Raw genomic sequence first — 22,195 nt, forward strand, 5'->3', positions numbered from 1 at the left:
GGAATCACACTCTCTCCCTAGACTTAGCCAGGAAGAAATAGACCTCCTGAACAGACCAATTTCAAGCACTGAGATCAAAGAAACAATAAAAAAGCTTCCAACCAAAAAATGCCCTGGTCCAGATGGCTTCACTCCAGAATTCTATCAAACCTTCAAGGAAGAGCTTATTCCTGTACTGCAGAAATTATTCCAAAAAATTGAGGAAGAAGGAATCTTCCCCAACACATTCTATGAAGCAAACACCACCCTGATACCAAAACCAGGAAAAGACCCAAACAAAAAGGAGAATTTCAGACCAATCTCACTCATGAATATAGACGGAAAAATTCTCAACAAAATCCTAGCCAATAGATTACAGCTTTTCATTAAAAAAGTCATTCATCATGATCAAGTAGGCTTCATCCCAGGGATGCAAGGCTGGTTTAACATACGCAAGTCCATAAACGTTATCCACCACATTAACAGAGGCAAAAATAAAGATCACACGATCCTCTCAATAGATGCAGAAAAAGCATTGGATAAAATCCAGCATCTTTTTCTAATTAGAACACTGAAGAGTATAGGCATAGGTGGCACATTTCTAAAACTAATTGAAGCTATCTATGACAAACCCACAGCTAATATTATACTGAATGGAGTAAAACTGAAAGCTTTTCCTCTTAGAACTGGAACCAGACAAGGTTGTCCTCTGTCATCTTTACTATTCAACATAGTGCTGGAAGTTCTAGCCAATACAATTAGGCAAGACAAGGAAATAAAGGGAATCCAAATGGGAGCAGAGGAGGTCAAACTCTCCCTCTTTGCTGACGACATGATCTTATACTTAGAGAACCCCAAAGACTCAACCACAAGACTCCTAGAAGTCATCAAAAAATACAGTAATGTTTCAGGATATAAAATCAATGTCCACAAGTCAGTAGCCTTTGTATACACCAATAACAGTCAAGATGAGAAGCTAATTAAGGACACAACTCCCTTCACCATAGTTTCAAAGAAAATGAAATACCTAGGAATATACCTAACGAAGGAAGTGAAGGACCTCTATAAAGAAAACTATGAAATCCTCAGAAAGAAAATAGCAGAGGATATTAACAAATGGAAGAACATACCATGCTCATGGATGGGAAGAATCAACATTGTTAGAATGTCTATACTTCCCAAAGCAATCTACCCATTCAATGCCATTCCTATCAAAATACCAACATCGTACTTTCAAGATTTGGAAAAAATGATTCTGCGTTTTGTATGGAACTGGAAAAAACCCCGTATAGCTAAGGCAGTTCTCTGTAACAAAAATAAAGCTGGGGGCATCATACCAGATTTTAGTGTGTACTACAAAGCCATAGTGCTCAAGACAGCATGGTACTGGCACAAAAACAGAGACATAGATACTTGGAATCGAATTGAAAACCAAGAAATGAAACTAACATTTTACAACCACCTAATCTTTGATAAACCAAACAAGAACATACCTTGGGGGAAAGACTCCCTATTCAATAAATGGTGTTGGGAGAACTGGATGTCTACATGTAAAAGACTGAAACTGGACCCACACCTTTCCCCACTCACAAAAATTGATTCAAGATGGATAAAGGACTTAAACTTAAGGCATGAAACAATAAAAATCCTCCAAGAAAGCATAGGAAAAACACTGAAAGATATTGGTCTGGGGAAAGACTTCATGAAGAAGACTGCCATGGCAATTGCAACAACAACAAAAATAAATAAATGGGACTTCATTAAACTGAAAAGCTTCTGTACAGCTAAGGAGACAATAACCAAAGCAAAGAGACAACCTACACAATGGGAAAGGATATTTGCATATTTTCAATCAGACAAAAGCTTGATAACTAGGATCTATAGAGAACTCAAATTAATCCACATGAAAAAAGCCAACAATCCCTTATATCAATGGGCAAGAGACATGAATAGAACTTTCTCTAAAGACAACAGACGAATGGCTAACAAACACATGAAAAAATGTTCATCATCTCTATATATTAGAGAAATGCAAATCAAAACAACCCTAAGATATCATCTAACCCCAGTGAGAATGGCCCACATCACAAAATCTCAAAACTGCAGATGCTGGCGTGGATGTGGAGAGAAGGGAACACTTTTACACTGCTGGTGGGACTGCAAACTAGTACAACCTTTCTGGAAGGAAGTATGGAGAAACCTCAAAGCACTCAAGCTAGACCTCCCATTTGATCCTGCAATCCCATTACTGGGCATCTACCCAGAAGGAAAGAAATCCTTTTATCATAAGGACACTTGTACTAGACTGTTTATTGCAGCTCAATTTACAATCGCCAAAACGTGGAAACAGCCTAAATGCCCACTAACCCAGGAATGGATTAACAAGCTGTGGTATATGTATACCATGGAATACTATTCAGCCATTAAAAAAAATGGAGACTTTACATCCTTCGTATTAACCTGGATGGACGTGGAAGACATTATTCTTAGTAAAGCATCACAAGAATGGAGAAGCATGAACCCTATGTACTCAATTTTGATATGAGGACAATTAATGACAATTATGGTTATGGGGGGGGCAGAAAGAGGGATGGAGGGACGTGGGTGGGGCCTTGTGTGTGTCACACTTTATGGGGGCAAGACATGATTGCAAGAGGGACTTTACCTAACAATTGCAATCAGTGTAACCTGGCTTATTGTACCCTCAATGAATCCCCAACAATAAAAAAAAAAAAAAAAAACACGAGCACCCCTTTCCTCCTTCTTCTCCATCCTTTCTCCTACTTCTTTCCCCTGCTATTCTTTTCACTTCTCTTCCTCCCCCAAATATTTTTCTCCTCAAAATTCTTCTAAGACTCCCAGTTCTTCTAGTTCTTCTCTTTCTCCAAATCTTCTAATTCCTCTCACTCTCCTTCTTTCTCTCCCTGCCTCAAGACCCCGTGTCCAGCTTACTCATTTTCTAGTTTATCAGATCTGCTATATTTTTTCTCAGAATTTCAGAGTATACCCCACAAAACTAGGTTAAAATGGAAGAGACAAATATAACATCAATTTTCCACTCCTGCCTCCCTACCTTTTCTCTTAGGTAGAGTTTCTTTGGGGGCAGGGTAGGAGAGACTTCCACAAGGAATTGTTACAAACTCTACAGTAAAAAATGGTAAGATGAGGCAGAGTCTTATAAAACTGCAACTGAAGGGATTTGAAGAGAAACTTCTCTGAAGAAGACAGGCGTGCGGCCTTCAGACATATGAAAAAATGCTCATCATCTTTAATCATCAGAGAAATGCAAATCAAAACTACTTTGAGATATCATCTAACTCCAGTAAGACTGGCCTATATCACAAAATCCCAAGACCACAGATGTTGGCGCGGATGTGGAGAAAAGGGAACACTTTGCACTGCTGGTAGGAATGCAAATTAATACATTCCTTTTGGAAAGAGATATGGAGAACACTTAGAGATCTAAAAATAGATCTGCCACTCAATCCTGTAATCCCTCTACTGGGCATATACCCAGAAGACCAAAAATCACATCATAAGAAAGATATTTGTACCAGAATGTTTATTGAAGCCCAATTCATAATTGCTAAATCATGGAAGAAGCCCAAGTGCCCATCGATCCACGAATGGATTAATAAATTGTGGTATATGTACACCATGGAATATTATGCAGCCTTAAAGAAAGATGGAGACTTTACCTCTTTCATGTTTACATGGATGGAGCTAGAATATATTCTTCTTAGTAAAGTATCTCAAGAATGGAAGAAAAAGTACCCAATGTACTCAGCCCTACTATGAAACTAATTTAGGGTTTTCACATGAAAGCTATAACCCAGTTACAACCTAAGAATAGGGGGAAGGGAGAAAGGGAGGGGAGGGAGGGAGGAGGTGGGTAGAGGGAAGGGGATTGGTGGGATTACACCAGCGGTGCATCTTACAAGGGTATATGTGAAACTTGGTAAACGGTCTGTGAAGCTAGTGAATGATGCCCCATGATCATATCAATGTACACAGCTATGATTTAATAAAATGAAAAAAATAAAAAAAATAAGTAAAACTGCAAGTGGATTGACCACATCTATTTATGAATAACCTCTCTTTCCAACCAGAAGAACAACTTTTTGTTTTTCTGGCTTATTCATTATAAATAGACATCTATCCCTTTATTTTACTTTCAAATTCAGTTACACCTTGGGTTTAAAAGATGGTAAAAATAGTGACAACTATTTAATAAATATCATAAAGTAAAAGATACTGATCTGGCTAAGTTCTAGTTTAACTGTGTAACATTGTCAATGTTCAACCATCTTTAACCAATAAAAAATAATTTCTTTGTGGTTCAGTGTACTAGGTGATCTCCATGTAAAATTGTGATTTGGGCTAAATATGTCTTCAGGATCTTCCAAGTCCTGGAGGTCTCCAAAGGACTTGATCCCCGGCTTCCATATTGAACCAGTAAAAGGCCTCAGAGTTGGAGTCTTCCCTCCTTATATTGTGATGGTGTGCAGTCCACATGAGGGTGACAATTGCAGGTGAACAGCTTAACTTTTACTGGTCTACTGAGTATTTGAGTTGCAGTAGCAGAATCAAAGCTTTAATTTAAAGATATATAATTCTACCAACTGTACTTAAAGACATTATTGTAAGGATAGAGATGGTATTTCATGGTATTATATATTGTTGAAGCTGTAGTCAACCTTAAGTATAATTTTATATAAACCATTCATTTCAAAAAGGAGAAAACTCAAGTCTAGATACACCATGATCATTAGGACCAGACATTCATATATGGTGGCGGACAGTGCAGGTTTTCTCGCCACCACACAGTCCTGTATTCTTCACACTCCCTACCTATTTTCTAGTCCTTCCCTCTTTCTCATTTCAAGTCACAAATTATGGGGACACTTTTCCTAACTCTACAACTAACACTTTTCATTTCAAGGCAGTAAACTAAACGTAAACTAAAACCTTCTTCCCAACCCCAAACCTTCCAGAGATGTAAAATGAATTTGTACATACCTGTGGAACCAGAAAGGAACTCCCCAGGGGCCATAAACTCTGAGGAATCTCTAAAAGGTAGAAATTAGTGAAATCAGGTTGAGCAGTAAAACTTCAGCCCAGCATGTGTCTGGACAGTCCATTTAGACTTTACCAAACATAAAATTCACCTCCTCACCCAGAGCTATCTCAGTCTTTTCTTCCTCAAGGCCTTCCTTGCCTTAAAATTCTCTTTACTGGCTTATCCTACATCAGTTTTTATCAATCTTCTTTTCATTATTATTCCTAAGAAAACTTTGAAGGCATTTATTTACCTGATTCCCTCCCCTCACAATGAAATTGGAATACCACAGATGTACTGTGAATGTGTTCATATGTACATCCATGAGTTATTTATAAAAAGAGAAGTTTTTGCCCCCCTGGAACCAATTTTTGCCTCCTCGTGAGTAATGTTGCCCCACTTGAGGGTGTGTATCTTGTACCCCAAGGATCCTATAGCTTCTCTTAGAAGATTGAAAGGATCACACATGTGGTGCATCTTACAAGGGTACATGTGAGCCTTGGCAAATGTGGAATGTAAATGTCTTGACAAAGTAACTAGGATAATGCCAGGAGGGCTATGTCAACTAATGAGATGAAAATGTGTCATATATTCTATGAAACAAGTGCATGGTGCCCCATGATCATATTGATGTACACAGCTATAATTTAATAAAAAAAAATAAAAAATAAAAAAAAAAGAAGATTCTCTGGGAGAGGAGGTCCTCTGGCTATTCTCAAGTCATAGCAAGAAAGTGATCAATATTTCTGTATCTGGGGATTGCCAACTCTGAGTGAATGGTGATCATATCTGTGAACAGAATCTTTTTCCTTAAGTGGCTTAGGGTAAAACATCACAGGGGCAAAATTCCAAGCATTGAAACACAGTTTAGAAAACTTGGACTTCTTATTTGATTTCTCATTCTACTTTACAGAGAGGACTACTTCTAGATAATCCACAGAATGTAGGTATTAGCATGTGAAAAACTCATCATGGTAGACAACCTCTAAGATGGCCCCAGTGATGTCTTTTTTTCTTGGTATTCATGGCCTTGTATAATTTCTTCCTCCTTCTTGCTTGTGTGCCAGGTTCACTTACTCATTTCTACGTAACACACAATTTAGTAGAACTGATGTATGTTTTAAAAAGACAGCACATCTATCTTGCAGTCTCTCCCTCCTCTGTCCCTCCAACTCTCTGTTTCTTAAATCATATACCCTTGGGAAAGTCAGCTGCCATGTTACGAACAACTCTCTGCAAATGTCTACATGGTAACTGAAGCCTCTAACCAAGAGCCACATGAATGAGCTTCCTCAGTCATGCCTTGTGTGACTCTCCCCTGGCTGATGTCTTGATTTCAGCTTCATGAACGACCTTGAGCCAGAATAACCCAAACTAAGTTGCTTTTGGATCCCTGACACTCAAAAAATATAATATATGCATGTAGCTTTAAGCCCCTAAGATTTGGGAAAATTTATTATAAGCCATATATATCTAATGAATTCAAATTAATTTCCATTTTTCTAACTTCCTCCAAGATTATCCATCATCCTTTATTGGCTAGTTCACTTGCTTTCATATTAGTTTAGATACCTGTTTCTTTTAGATAGACATTGGCAATAAGACTAAATCACCAAACCAAAAATAAACACCAGCACATTAAATTAGCATGCAGTTTCTAATGTTATTGGTATAAGAAGAGTGCTAAATTTGGAACAAAATGTGACAGTTTCAAACAGAAGTAACCATACTTGGTTGTCCTTTTTTGTTTAGTTATTTAAAAAAATTTCCAACTACAGAAAAAGACATTCTACTCCCAACAATTCAAAATTCATAATTATTTGGTAGAGTCTACGAAGTTCATTACCTTCACATTTAAAAAAATTAGCTAAGAAAATACAGTATGAAAAGATTGCAAGGGAAATGTTCACCAGTTTATAAGAACAACTTCTTTCCCCAAAACTATAGTAGCTCTTGACCTGTTAAGTAAATGGAAAACTATATTCAAATAGCCTTCACCCAGGCCCATCAAACTAGGCCCAATGAGTCCTATACGTGGTTCTTTTTTTCTCTTTTTCATAGCATTTTATACTCCACACTCCAGTTTGACTAATTCATTCATCTATCAAATATCAAATAATGGCTTTCCTTTTTTAACTCATATTTTAATCAACACACTTTATTAATTCAGAATGAATAAATTTCTCTCTCTTTAGTATCTCCAAATTAGCGAGTTCTTTCATTGAGACCATTTTTAATATTTTTCTTATCTTGGGTCCAATAGTATTGGACCGGTTTGATTAATTTGCATGCAGAACCTACTTCTTTTTATTAAGAGTACAGTCAGAATTTTTCTCTGGTGAGTAAGAAAACTAGAACATATTTTTCCAGAACTATTGGCTGATGGATCATATTAAAAATATATATATATTTGTGCAGCGAGGGTGTGAATACTGACTCCTTTCATAATCTGGCTTAATGAGTCAACATTACCAGATAATATTTCCTATGCCCAGCATAGTCCAGGTGCAGAGAGCAGAGAGGGATACTAGAAGGAAAGGGGGTAGGACTAGGTGTGGATTCCCATATCAGAATGAGTATGTTCTTCACCACTGACCTGCAGCTATAGTAAGGCGGATGACCAAAAGCTATGAAATTTTGCAGACCTGAGTCTGAAATTTGTATCTCTTATTACCAAGTTTTTCAAAGCCTCTCAGCCTCAGTTTTCCATTCTTCAAAAAAAGGGTAAATAATTCTCCCCTCCATATTGTTGCTGTGAAGTTTAAATGAGATTAATAAACTGATGCTTAATTCTTAGCCTGGGCCTGATACACTGTAAATGGATGGTATGAGAACAGGTTATATTGTGAATGGTGAACCTGAACTCTGTTTCTAATAGATGACTTACAAGATATCAGTCATTGAAACATAAATTGAAGAAATAAGCTATTGTACTCCTTTCTTCAATGAATTTGATTTAAATCTTATTTTTTTAACCTATTGGAATTTTTTACCTGTTGGAATTTCCCTTCCAATAGGTAAAAAATGGTTTAATACTATTTCATGTGGTCCAATGTAATGATAGTATGAGATTCAGAAAGTTATCAATCCTATAACCCATAGGAAAAAAAAACCATATATATATTTTTTTGAGACAGAGTCTCCCTATGTTGCCTTTGGTAGAGTGCCATGGCGTCACAGCTCACAGCAACCTCAAACTCTTGGGCTTAAGCTATTCTCTTGCCTCAGCCTCCCAAGTAGCTGGGACTACAGGCACCTGCCACAATGCCCAGCTATTTTTTGTTGTGGTTGTTGTAGTTGTCATCGTTGTTTAGGAGGCTCAGGCCGGGTTCTAACACGCCAGTCCCAGTGTATGTGATGGGCGCCCTTACCACTGAGCTACGGGCATGGAGCCCAACCCATAGAAAATTTTAATTATAAGAATAAGTTGATAATCGTTTTCCTTATAGACCCATTAAAACACCTAGGTTTTTATTTTAGGGCAAAGATAAACACAAACTTCAAAACTATTCAATTACTTATCTTTCTATTCTACTAACATGGTAGTCTGAACCTGTTCTACTGATAGGGTCAATTTAGAGATCTGAGGTTGAAACTTCAGTCAATTTACTGACAGTTTTCCATTGATGTATTTTTAATTGTTTTCACTATAATTGATATGTTTGATTCTATTTTTATAGAGAATTTGAAAACCTTCCTCTTTAATTGATTGCCTCATTGCTCTCAACACTATCTTGACAAAACTTGGGCAATGAAGCAGAAAGGTAGTTTTTGGTATTCAGTTAGAATCTTGTATGATTGTTTGGCTTTTTTGGGGGTGAGGGGGTGAGGGGTTAAGAGTTTCCAAGCCCTCAGGTTTTGTTGTCTAAACAAACCAGTCAGATCTGTGATTTTCTCCAGACTTTAGGTTATCTGAACATAAAGCCCAAATTCACGGATGGGATAAGGCAACATCAAGCAGAAATCTTGGTTTTCAGGCTTTCAGTTGCTACATCAGCTAATCTGAACACCAGGGCCAAAGTCAGGGTATTAGAGTCCTAAAATTTCTGTACTATACTTTTAATATCTATTAAATTCTTTACCTATAGTATTTAACCCTCACAAAACCCCACGAAAAAAATGTGTTTTACTTTTTTTTTTTTTTTAACTTCTTTTACTAGTGGGAAAAGTTAATCTCAAAGTATTCAAAGCAACTTATTAGAGTTTCCACCCAACCCATAAATCCTAAACTGAGTCTAGGACATTTGTTGTTAGCCAAGGATGATTTTGCTCTCTCTTCCCAAGGGACCATCTGGAACTCTGGAGACATCTGAGGTTGGCATAACTAAGAGAAGGTGCTACCACTGACTATGGGTAGAGACTGCTTAAATATGTTACAATGCACAAGTTAAGCTCCCTCCACCCCCAGCAAACAGTTGATCAGACAAAATGTTCCATGCCAGAACTTTTCAACTCTGGCCTAGATTTGAATTCAGCACTGTATACTACAACTTTCCATGATGATGCAAATGTTATACTTGCTGATGTAAATATTATATTAACAACTTGAAATGTGGCCAGTTACTAAGGAAGTAACATTAATTTCATTTAGTTTAAGATAATTTAAATTTAAATAGTCACATGTATCTACTGCCTATTTTGTTGGACAATACAGGTCTTAGGTAGATACATTACTTCCTTGCCTGTAAAATGTCATGATAATAACAATTTTATACCAGTGTTGTAAAAATTAAGTAATATAAGTAAGTATGCAATAGGTTGTTAGTTGCTATTTTTAAAAGTAAATAACAAGTGTATGTATGCATACTAATTGCGCTGATATGTATTTGCATATTGATATTGTATGTGTACACACACACAGTGATGAAGTAATTTCCAAAAGATGGTCTCATATAACAACTACATGTTTAGATAGTCCTCGGACTATCACCAACGGTGATATGCACCAACCCAAAGCCTCTGGTCCTGCTGAGTCTCCCTGTGTTACTTCCTGCAACTGCCACAGATGTCAGCAGCTCAAATATTAGAGACCCCCTTCGCTAGACTACTTTAACAAATAAATTAAGGGGTACTTGTCAGGTTTCCTCAATTTCAATACCTTGGTGCATATAAATACGGTTTGACTTTGAAAAGTAAAATTGATGTGAGCTCTTTGGAACCCCCCTTTCAATGGTTTCTAGCTTGAAGGCCTAGCCCACTTATGCTTTTTGAAGGTGCTTCTGGAAGACGGGCTGCATGGCCTGCCAAGACTCTGTTTGCATGAGAACCCCAGGGGCCGAGTGGGCACACCAGCCTACTTTGGGGCTGGCAGTTAGGGCTGGACTTAGACTTCTCTGCTGCTGGGAAACAAGGTCAGTCCTTAAATCTCAAGGTTTTACACATATCAGAGAAAGGGCTCAGCCTGTAAAGACTCTGGATGCACAGACTTGACACTGGAACCAGTTTAGATTCTTTGGGAATCAGTGTTCTGATGCTCTTTTACTTTTATTCCCTTTGGAACAGGATTTGAACTCAAAGGAAAAAAGGTTGGGACCAAAGAATGAGTAAGAATAAACATAAATAGGATCATGGCCTTTCTTTTCCTCTCTTCCTTTGGAGTTCAGCTTAAATATCACTTCTCTACAGAGGTCTGACCCAAATAACATGTATAAACAGTATTTCCTACCTCATCCTTCTGCCTTATTGTTATCTTATCACTGTATTGGTTTCCTTTATGGCATTTTTGAGAATTCTTAACTGTATACTTGTAAAGTTACCTACTTAATTTCTGTGTGTCTCCCTCATTAGAAGATAAGCTCTGTGAAGGAGGAGATGGTTTCTGTCTTGTTCACCATAGTGGCTTCATAACCCAGCACACTGGCTGACACATACTAGGTGCCCAATGTGTATTTTCTGGTTAAGTGAATAATTAAAACGAAATTAATTTGTGTTTAAATGCCACTGGTGACTCTTCTGTTTGGGATAAGCCATAAAAAGTAGTCAAAGATATTTGCTATATTTCTAGGAAAGAATGCTCCCAATGGGGTTAATTTTTCCAGGATCAGAAGCATTTTCCAAATCACAGTTGCCCCTGCTTTTGGGATTCAAGGACAAGGTCTCTGGGGATGAGGCCACCATAGAGAAAATAATCCAAACAATGATATTAGACATGTAAAGGCCAGGCCCAAAGTCCACACAGATACTGGTTCCAAAGGATTCCACTTTTGCCAAGAGAATTTGTCAACTGCGATGTTGCTCCCAAAAGTCCCTATTTGAGTCTTTTTAGATGTATAGTTGCTGATACTTTCCTTCCTCAAACACAATGAGATTACTGTGCACATGGAGACAGGAGTCAAGGCTGAGTTACAAAGAACACCCAGGTAATACAGCTCAAGTTTAAGCTTTTAAATTCCGCAGATTTAGATTCAGTTCTCAAGTTGGCCACTTACTGGTGACCTTGGGCAAGTTCCGTCTGCTTCCTAAGCCTGTGATCCCTTATCTGTAAACTGGAGTGATAACAGCAGACAATTTACACAGTTGCTATGAGTACCCTTGGTTAAGCATTTAGCACAGTGCTCAGCTTATGGGACACATTCGATAAACATTCATCATAGGTGATAATTCAAAAACTTGCCTTCTAACTCTTTGGTACTCTTCTCATGAAAAGTTAGAACTATGTCTTCTCCCCTTGAATCTGGAAGTGTTTGTGACTTCTTGAACAATAGAGTGTGGTGGGAATGATGCTTTGTGTCTTCCAAGGCTAGGTAAAAAAGACAGCCTCTACCTTGTCTGCTGGAGCACTGATCCACCTTGGAAGAAGTCCTCCTCCCCAAGGCCTCCATGCTGAGGAGGGCACAGGCAGGCATTCTGGCAAACAACTACATCATAGTCCAGGTTTCTAGCCATCCTACCCAAGTGCAAGGCCATGCCTCTCGAAAGAGGATGCACTGGTCCTAGTTGTTCATTGCCCCAGGCTGCCCAAACTATGCAGAAAGGACTCCTGATCCATGGACTCCAAGACCATTATAAAGTGTTGTTTTATGTCACTAAGTTTTGGGATAATTTATTACTCAACGATAGGTTGTGGAACACCACAATCATCATAGTAATACAAATGACTGTGATAATTATTAACATTAGTCCTAATTACATAATAATCACTAATAATTACTTTCGATAATAGAGTAGTTATCATTCTTACCACCTTGAATTCATTCAGCCTTCTGAGAGAAGCCTGAGAGATACCTAGATCTCTTTTATCTTTAGTCTGAAGCTTTGCTCCTTCTAGAAAGTCCTTCCCATCCTCCAATCTTTTTCTGACTCGCTCTTATTGATCCATTCAAATTTCAGATCTAGCATCACCACCTCTAAGTCAGCCCACTGGGGCAGCCCTCTGTGATCCTGCAGTGACTCGTGAATTTCTCTTTGCACTTTGCACACCACACGTGGTATATTACATTATAAATTCCTGTGAGCTCCTTGATGGAAGGTACTGCTTTGGTAAACATTGTTTCTCCAGGGCCTTCTATTTGCACAGAAAAGTCAGTATCAGATGAAGACAGAGGCTGAGAGCACAGGCTCTGGAGCCAAACTGCTGGAGTCCAAACCCTGGCTCTGCCATCTACCAGCTGTGCCCTCCATCTGCCTTAAAAATGTGCCTGTCTCATATATGAAGGGGGCTTCATGGATCCTACTTCACTCATACAGTTCCTTACAATTTAAGGATTAAAGGATTTAAGGAATAGAAAGCATTTGGATCAGCGCTGGATACATACATAGGAAGTCCTCAATTAGTTACGATTAACTGATTACAAGGCTATACTTACTGGCTTGGCTCCAGGTAGAGGGGCAGGCCTGCCATCTCATCCTCCTCCTTCCATCTGCAGTTTTCTCTTCCTAAATATTTCATCTGCTTTATTTTTGTTTGTTTGATGTAGGATTTACTGGTAATCTCCAAACCTAGCTGTGTACTCTAGGGAGTTGCACAGAAAAGTTCAGGCACTGCTTACAGGGATAGTGTGCGAAGTGAGCCCATGGCTTTAACGTGTTCACTGGAAATGCGCTTCCATCATTTGGGAATATTGACCTAGAATTTTAAATTTCACTTCTTTATCTTCTTGCTCCAAATTTCAAGGGGGCATGCCACACACATTTTTCCCTCTCAAGCAGCAAGTCTGTTTAAAACAAACATCTAAATAGCCGGGCGTTGTGGCGGGCGCCTGTAGTCCCAGCTACTCGGGAGGCTGAAGCAAGAGAATCGCGTAAGCCCAAGAGTTAGAGGTTGCTGTGAGCCGTGTGACGCCACGGCACTCTACCCGAGGGCGGTACAGTGAGACTCTGTCTCTACAAAAAAGATAAATAAATAAAAAATAAAACAAACATCTAAATGCCATTTCAATCTCTTTCTTTTTTTTCAAGCTGTCCTCTCTTACCTCATTTTGTCCCCTTCACTGGCAGTTAGTAGCTCACCTCATCTTGTTCACTAAAGAAGGGGACCATTTATAGTTGGCAGACAAACCACTGATGGCCTTCTTTTTTAGGAGAGCAAAATTGCAAATAAGGGTGTTCTCTGGAAGAGTCATTCTCTTGGCACATTCTGTGCTTCCCTGTCCCAGGCTTATTCATTAGGGAATGCTACAGGGTGAAACACCAACTTAAGAGAGTCAGACGCTATTCTTCTTTCTCGAGTGGGGAATGCCTATGGCATATTTGTTTATGAATTTCACAGCATATATCCCTAATACACCATTCCTGGAGGAAGACAATCTATACTTTTGGCAGAATTATATTACCCAATGTAATTCAGTATAAATTTTAGACAGAAGAGAGAAAGCAGAAACCAAGCCTAAGAACACACCTGTGAGGCCCTTTGAATAGCACTTTGCAAATGAATTGCCCTTTATCTCTCTCCCCAGTGATACTATCACAGCTTAACTGGCACTAACACAGCGGTTCACAGCTGCACACAAGATGTTAGCAAGAGCACAATGTCAACCATTTGTCCTCATGTGCTGAGGCTTAATTTATTTCCTTTGAGTGTGGAGTCTGGTACTGTGATCTAGCAAGAATCCAATCAGCAAATCTAAAATACATTCAGAGGTCAGATTTAAGGGATGAGATGAGATCCTGTGTTTGATTCTTCTCCCAGCTATCTCCCCCTGCCCCTTGAAACCTATGGAGTTGAGAACTCATCTTGACGGTGGGTTTGTTTTTAATAGACCCTGAGCAGGAAGTGAACTAAGGTGGAACAAATGTTCTCATTATTGGAGGGAGAACGATTGCCACACTTCACTTCTCAGCTGAATCAACGGATGCCAGAATGCTCGTCACAAGCCAGCTCAATCCAATGGGACACACACACACACAAACACACCATTACCTGGCATCTACTGCACACAGAGCAAATCAGCAGGGCCAAAGATGGCAGTAAAAAGGTTTCATTTTCATCAGGGTGTAAGTTTCATGTCTTGCTCCTAAATGCCTTTAACATGCCTGGCACAGTTCTGATGTTCAATAAATGTTGAATAAATGAATAAATAATGCACTCAGTAAATCAATCTCATAAGCCAACCCACGGTAGATTGGTAGCAGCTGCCCAGAGGACTGTACCAAGAAAGATCCGGAGGCTATATTTAAGCTCAGGGGGAAATGTGACCTGATGGATTAGCCATGTCTGCCAAGGGCAGCAGAAAGGTGAATTCAAGTGTGCCATATATAGTCACCATACTTGGGCAAAACATAAGTGACACAGCTATTCTTACTCTCTTATTCTTCACTGCCTTAAAAATAAAAAACTAGAAAACCCTTCTCCCCCAATATCTGGAACAAATGAGGTGGCTACCAGGGTCTATTCAAAAAATAATTTTTTTTTTCTTTTTTGGAGACAGAGTCTCACTATGTTACCCTTGGTAGAGTGCTGTAGTGTCACAGCTCACAGCAACCTCAAACTCATGCACTCAACCGATTCTCTTGCCTCAGCCTCCCAACTAGCTGGGACTACAAGGGCCCACCACAACGCCCGGCTGTTTTTTTGTTGCAATTGTCATTGTTGTTTGGCAGGCCCACACTGGCTTGGAACCCGCCAGCCCTGGTGTATGTGTCTGGTGCCCTAACCACTGAGCTACAGGCACCGAGCCAGAAATAAAAATTTCTGCATAATCTCCATCTCTTCTGAATCCATTTTCTTCCTCCACTTATGGGAGAAGAGCTAAAAGGTTTTGGTTTGGGGGAACCAAACAGACTGCTGAAGGAAATTTCATTTCACACTTCCACTGCAGTTCCACATGTTGGTACAAAATAAAAGATCAAGTAAGCAACGTTCATAAAACCAAGGTATAGGGTTGACATCATCTTGACTTAATTTATATACGCAGCATCCTCCTAATCCTGAGCGTGTGGGAATGTGGCAGAGAATGCTTGATTCGTGTGGTTTTCATGCTCCCTGCATAAAAACAGACATATGCTTTCTTTCCTTGACTCCACATTCCAAGTTTTTCTTCTCAATGCCCACTGCATCTTGTTAAATAGAAAAACATTAAAATATAAAAATATAAATCTCACCCTCAATTAATTGGGCTGCCTTATCGCAGTTCTATCTGAGGTAGAGGAGCAAGTTTTGGCATTACTCTCTGGGAGAAGATGTTACAAAACAATTATCTTGAAATCCATAAAAGGACCCATCCAAACTAACCTAGGAGCTCTAGGGGAGTGCCTGTTGTGCCAGCAATAGAACAAAAAAGTTTTACTAACAGCCAACCTTGAGTGACAGAAGCCATATCAATTTGCCTGATCTTTGGGCAATTAGATCCCAAGATGTGGCAACAAAACACAGCCAACTTTTTCCTTTATACAATTTGGTTTAAATCTGAGATAACAAGTATGTGTTACTTTATAAATGGGAAAAAAGCATTCATGTGAATATAAGTACAATACATGTAGAGATTGTTTTTTAAGGCAGTGTTTCTAAAATGGTATTTTTCTTTGAGTTTAGAACAAAATGAAAGCAAATATTCCAAGGTGGACGCCTTTGAGTGGAATTGCAAATAGTTTTATTCTACTTTAAAACCAAACAAGCAAAATGAGACAAAAGGTATATTAGAAGACGAAAGTAAAAATAAAGAATGAGGATGATAACCAAATTGTGTTACAAATTATTCCTATACAGTTAATGTAAACTGACAAAATATTTGATTTGACAAGATTCTCCTTTTTCCTAGTGCTTTTTCTGGATGTATTTGTTAAGTAAATAAAGATGGGCAAAAATCAGCTTCAAATATATTTACACTGAGAAGCTTATGCTTTGGGGGAATTTTTGTCTGAACAAAAAGTGGAGATTTACATCACAGAACAGAGATGGCACTGGGGAATATAAACAGGAGTAAATCAAATTTGAATTTTTTGAATATATTTGACAACCAAATGAACATACAACAAATATATAACTGATTCTCTGGTACACTAAGAAAAATGTTACATAATTCATTAGACACAGTAGTAGACAATTGGAAATGTATCAAAATGTATCCTAAAGTTGCCAATGTTTTCACTTACATTTTAAAAAAAATCACTGTGTAAGCATTGTTGCTCTAGCCCAAACCAATGGAAATATACAATCTCTTTAGCTTCAAAGGAAAGACAATGAAAAAAGAAACTGACAGAAATATGTCAGGCTGGTAAGCAAAGCATCAATTTCAAGACCTCATTAATGCCTCTTGAACACTAATTTCTCAATTAGAGATTTGATTCAATGCCAGAGGCATGAGAATGAATTTGCAAGATGTGCTTCCACCTACCTTTCTTTGTTTGAGGGTTCCAGCTACAAGGAAATGTACCAAGAAAATAAAAATCTGTGATAGGTAAGAGAATCCTTGATAGACCAATGAAGATGAGAAGGAAGTAATTTGTGTTCTTTTTTTGTTCATTTGTTTGGTTTTTTTTTTTTTTTTTTTGAGACAGAGTCTCATTCTGTTGCACCAGGTTAGAGTTCTATGGCGTCCATCCCTACTTCACAACAATCTCAAACTCCCGTGTTCAGGCGATCCTTCTGCCTCAGCTTCCTAAGAAGCTGGGACTATAGGCACCCACCCACCACAGCACCTGGCTAATTTTTCTGTTTTTTTTGTTGTTGTTGTTGTTGTTGTTATTGTTGTTTTAGTGAAGGCTGGTCTTGAACTCCTGACCAAACGACCTACCGGCCTCAGCCTCCCAGAGTGCTAGGATTACATGTATGAACCACCAGACCTGGCTAGTAATTTGGGTTCTAAAACCCAAGGAGGGAGTTCTTAGCAGACAATGGTCAAAAGGTAAAAAAAAAAAAACCTATCTGATATGTTTATCATGCCAAGCTATTCACAGCAGTCCTACTCAGAACTTCTAGGTATTGGTTTGGCCCCAAGATTATCACAGGGGATGATTAAACACCATCGTCAGTGAAGCAGGACAGTACTCTGGACCCTTGCTTTGGGTCCTCTCTGAGTTTCTCCTACTCTTAAAGAAGGTAGGCAAACCTCTGTGTTCTCTTCTTTCAAGGGGCTAGGCTTATAGGGCAGAAAATTTGCCTGAAGAGAACTCTTATGGCTTTTGTTTTCAAAGTCTACTTATTGATTAGGTCACTATTATTTTGCGTCTCTATTATTCATAACTGAACCTAATTCTTACTGAGCATGAAATTACCACCAACATGGATGAATGGTAGTTCAAAGCAAATTTATGATAATTTGATTTTAGAGAAATGGTGTTATATTATTCTGTTATGTTAGCACCAGAGTTTAAAATATAATACCTATTCTTGTTCTACTAAATTCAGAAGAAGGTACAATTAGCCTGGAAGTGGTCTTAATCCTTCTAAAATTTTAGTGTGCATAAGAATCACCATACAGATTGCTGGGCCAAAGCCCAGAATTTCCAATACAGTAGGCCTGGGGTGGTGGTGAGAATTGCATTTCTAACCAGTTTGCACATACTACTGGTATAGGAACACACTTTTGAGAACCATTTTTTTTATCTCAATTCTCAAACTATGTAAGATAAAGGACATATTTTCTTTTCTTTTATCCTATTTTAATTTTCAATCTGTCCTAGACTGATGCTTTTGTAAAATATAATAAATTATTAGACAAATGAAATAAGATAAATGTAACATGAATACAAGCCCCATTTAAAAAATTATTATTTGGGGCTCAGCACCTGTAGCACAGTGATTATGGTGCCAGCCATATACACCAAGGCTAGCAGGTTCCAATCCGCCCAGGCCACCTAAACAACAATGGCAATTGCAATAAAAAATAGCCGAGCATTGTGGCGGGCACCTATAGTTACAGCTACTTGAAAGGCTGAAGCAAGAGAATTGCTTAAGCCCAAGAGTTTGAGATTGCTGTGAGCCATAATGCCATGGGACTCTACTGAGGGCAACATGAGATTCTGTCTCAAAACAAAAACAAAAACTATTATTTGGATTCATAGACATACAATTACATATTGCTATAAATGTTTTCAAAAGCTAACTCTCAATGTCTATTCATATGTTGTCGTGGACTGGCTTTTGGAAGCAACAAATGGGACATGAATCCATGGCCCACCATCATATTCCCAACATGAGTAAGAAACATTGGTTTAGAGGCCCCTCTGATTCTTCCTGTCATAGAAATTACTACAGTAGAATCCAATCCCAAACCTAGGCCAAAATTCCCTACCCTAACAGTAATAGTTAGAAAGCTTTTTTCCCCTGGTAACACCAATATGAAGGGGGAAGATAGTGATCTGTTTTAGGGCTGGTTTAACAGTGTGGAGAGCTTCCTAGCCTTCCTCATAAGGTGGCATTCTAGAGCAGTCACCAAAAAACTTTAAAAGGAAGTTGTCAGCAAACAATTATCATCCCTACTATGGGATCTGCTCCCCTTTTAAAACACTACTGATCAGTAATAAGCAACATGTTTTGAGCACTTACTATGTGCCAAGAACAATGATAAACAGTTTATAATTAAACGCATGCATATGCTTTAAGCATTTTCTCATTTAAGTTCTCAACGACTTCACAAGGGAAGGCAATTACCATCCTCATTTACAGAGGCGAAAAAATGAGACCCAGGAAAGTGCAATAACTTGCATGACATTCACAATGGGATGTGGGCACTTAGATCCAGGTCCAGAAGACACCAGAAGACCCAGGGCTAATTCAGGACTCTGCCTCTAATTAGCTTAGGGTGGAAGAGAAGTTGCTTTCTTTCTTTTCTTTTTTTTTTTTAAACAGAGTCTCACTTTGTCACCCTCGGTAGAGTGCCATGGCGTCACAGCTCACAGCAACCTCCAGCTCTTAGGCTTCGGTGATTCTCTAGCCTCAGCCTCCCGAGTAGCTGGGATCACAGGTGACCGCCACAATACCTGGCTATTTTTTGTTGCAGTTTGGCCGGGGCTGCGTTTGAACCCACCACCCGTGGTATATAGGGCCAGCGCCCCACCCACTGAGCCACAGGTGCCAGCATTATTACATTCTCAACCATAACTTTCTTTAAGAAATAAGGTTCCTCAAGGGATTACCAGATGTTTTTATAACAAATGGGTTCTATGGCCAAATAAATTTAGGAATGGCTGGGTAGACTATCACCACAGACACGCTCACAGGAGATATGGCAGATCTGATGATAACTGCTTGTTTGCTGACAACTCCCTTTTAGAGGCTGCATATGAAAGGCTCTTCGTGGAGTTCATAGTATGATACCCCAATAGATGAAACCTTGGAGTACTGAGAAATTGATAAAAATCTATAGAAGCAAGAAGGGCACTGCCCATGCCCTTTCTTCCCTGGGGCAGGCCATAAAACATAGAAAGGTCCCTCTTGGACCTTCTTCCTCCCTCCTCCCATGAAGACCCTCAGCTGGCAGATGTCCTGCCCAGTGCCTTGAGGAAGAAAGTCAGGCAGGGATGCTAAGAAGAATCTGAACAGGTCTTACTAAGTTCTCTCCAGTTTACTACCTTTAGATCATAACCTTTTGTTGTCTAATCATATTTCTGCATAATTATCCATAAAAACACGGTTTTCCCCTTTTTGGCTGGGTCATTTCTGCATATGCAAAATTCATATGTGTACATATTGAATAATTTTGCATTTGTATTACCAATATGTTAATATATCTATAAATGTATTTATATTAATAAATTTGCTTTTCTCTTGTTAATCAGTCTTTTGTTACAGAGGTCTCAGCCATGACCCTCTTAATGGGTGAGGAGAAGATTTAGTTTTTCTCCCTTACTCTCTGAAAGATCTTACAGTAAAAGTAAAAATGGTTTTGATTTTATTTAACCTAGCATTTCCCAAAAACCATCGATTAGAGGAAACCCTTTATCACACATAATACCTTACTTAGGTATCTTAAATAACAGTGGATATTCATGGAATACATTTCTGGAAGCAATACCCTAAAATTCCAAAATTCTGTCAGTCTATGACTGGTGCTCCTGCTCATGTAGAAAAGGACAAAGAAAAACCCAAAATAATAACAAAAAAAATAATAATAATAGCTAAAGCTTATGGTAATAAGTGCTATCATTAACTATGTGCTGGACTAGAAAGCCCAGACACTATTCTGAATGCTATCTACTAACTCATTTAATCCTTATTACCACCCTATTATAATAATTATAGACATTATTATCCCCATTTTACAAGCAAGAAAACTAAAAGGAGGCCCTGAAAAGAGCAATTATATGTCTCTCAAACCGGATCCTTTCTTAAGACTTGGTTTTTCCTGCCTGCCCCAAGTAGAGTGTCAACAATGGATAGAAGCAAGTCCATTTACAGTCTGTAGCCTCTCGTGCTTTATTTGCATACCAAAAGCACTCTAATGTGACTGTAATCTGTGCTGTTTAATGTTTCTGACTTGCTTTTACTTTCCCTCTGTTTAGCATGGCTCACAGTCATTACCCTCTTGATCAAGTTACAGACAAAAGCAGCCTTCAAATTAGGCCTATTAAGCTTTGTTTTTAATGAGGAGATAATTCCTCTAACAACACAAGCCAGATTCACATGGGTATGATTACAAAAATCAGGCCATCTTGCAGAAAAGAAAAGCAAAGCAGATTTTTGCCTTATCTTTGAATGATTTCAGCCAGCCTTGATTAACTTGATGCCACTTAAAAGCACAAAGCAAACAGTATTTGGGACTTCTTCTGAGTAATGAAGCAATTACATGGCCTCTGTTCTGCTAGGACAGTGGGAGAGCTTCTATTTCAGGGATTTGAACCTCTTAGAAGGCAAATGCTCAGATGCATAATATTAGGAATCACAAAGGGAAATATAAATGCATTTTTTTCTACTAGGGTGAGTGGTCCTGCTTTCTTTGAATTCACTTGCCAGCCCTCCCTGTGTGACTGAATAAAATGATTTGATAATTAATCCCAAGCTTTTGGTGTCTCTCTGTCTGCTTTTTATTTTCATGTTAGTTATAATAAATCATGTAAAAAAAATTTTCCGCATACTCACTTTCAAAAATGTTCCCTTTTTGATATATTTACATCCTCTGCATATTCATTTTGCAAGTATTGGCTTAAGGAATCTTTATCTGTACCTTAAATATTCAATCATCTCTTTCTATTTCAAATCTACCTAAACTATCCATTTTTACAATGATATGTAATAAGGAGAATTAATTTGAGCCAACATAGACTCAGTATTCCCCAGTAGTGGCCTAAAAAGCCTCTTCCAGTCCACATTGTAGCACCCCAAGGAAGAGATGTGAGAAGCCTCCTTAAGGATTGAAGAGTTGTTAAGCAGCTTCAACTGGTTAAAGTTGTTTGTGCAAAACAGAATTGAACATGAATGTCAAGAAATAGCTCTTAACCACAGGCAGGAGATATGTAATAAAAGAATCGTATAGGAAGAACAAGACTTAGAACACCACACCTGACTCTATATGCAGAACTGGGCACAGCCAGATGATTGATTGGTTCTATATCAACATGGCAGAAACCATCATGCGGCATTTGGAGCTGAGTGAATAAATCCCAGGAAATGAAATGACCCAAAACAGATGGCCACATCTAACTTGCCCTTGAACATCATCACCGCCTACTCCATCCTGACATACACTGCCACATACTCTCACAGGTCTCAGTAATCAACGCATTCTCCTTTCAGTAAATACCCCAATTTCTTTCCTGATATGGCCCCCTTTCGGACACTGT

The 22,195-nt window shown here is 38.6% G+C and overlaps 1 long non-coding RNA gene across 1 annotated transcript in view; it reads right to left on the reverse strand.

Annotated features, from left to right (window-relative positions):
* Nucleotides 1-22,195, reverse strand: part of LOC128591627 (uncharacterized) — a 215,458-nt gene that overhangs the window by 7,482 nt on the left and 185,781 nt on the right. The window contains exon 3 of the long non-coding RNA XR_008381598.1: nt 4,999-5,048. This is a non-coding gene — a long non-coding RNA (uncharacterized LOC128591627). The remainder of the gene's footprint in view (nt 1-4,998; nt 5,049-22,195) is intronic.

This window comes from Nycticebus coucang, chromosome 8, assembly GCF_027406575.1.
Source record: "Nycticebus coucang isolate mNycCou1 chromosome 8, mNycCou1.pri, whole genome shotgun sequence".
Classification (NCBI taxonomy): Eukaryota; Metazoa; Chordata; class Mammalia; order Primates; family Lorisidae; genus Nycticebus; species Nycticebus coucang.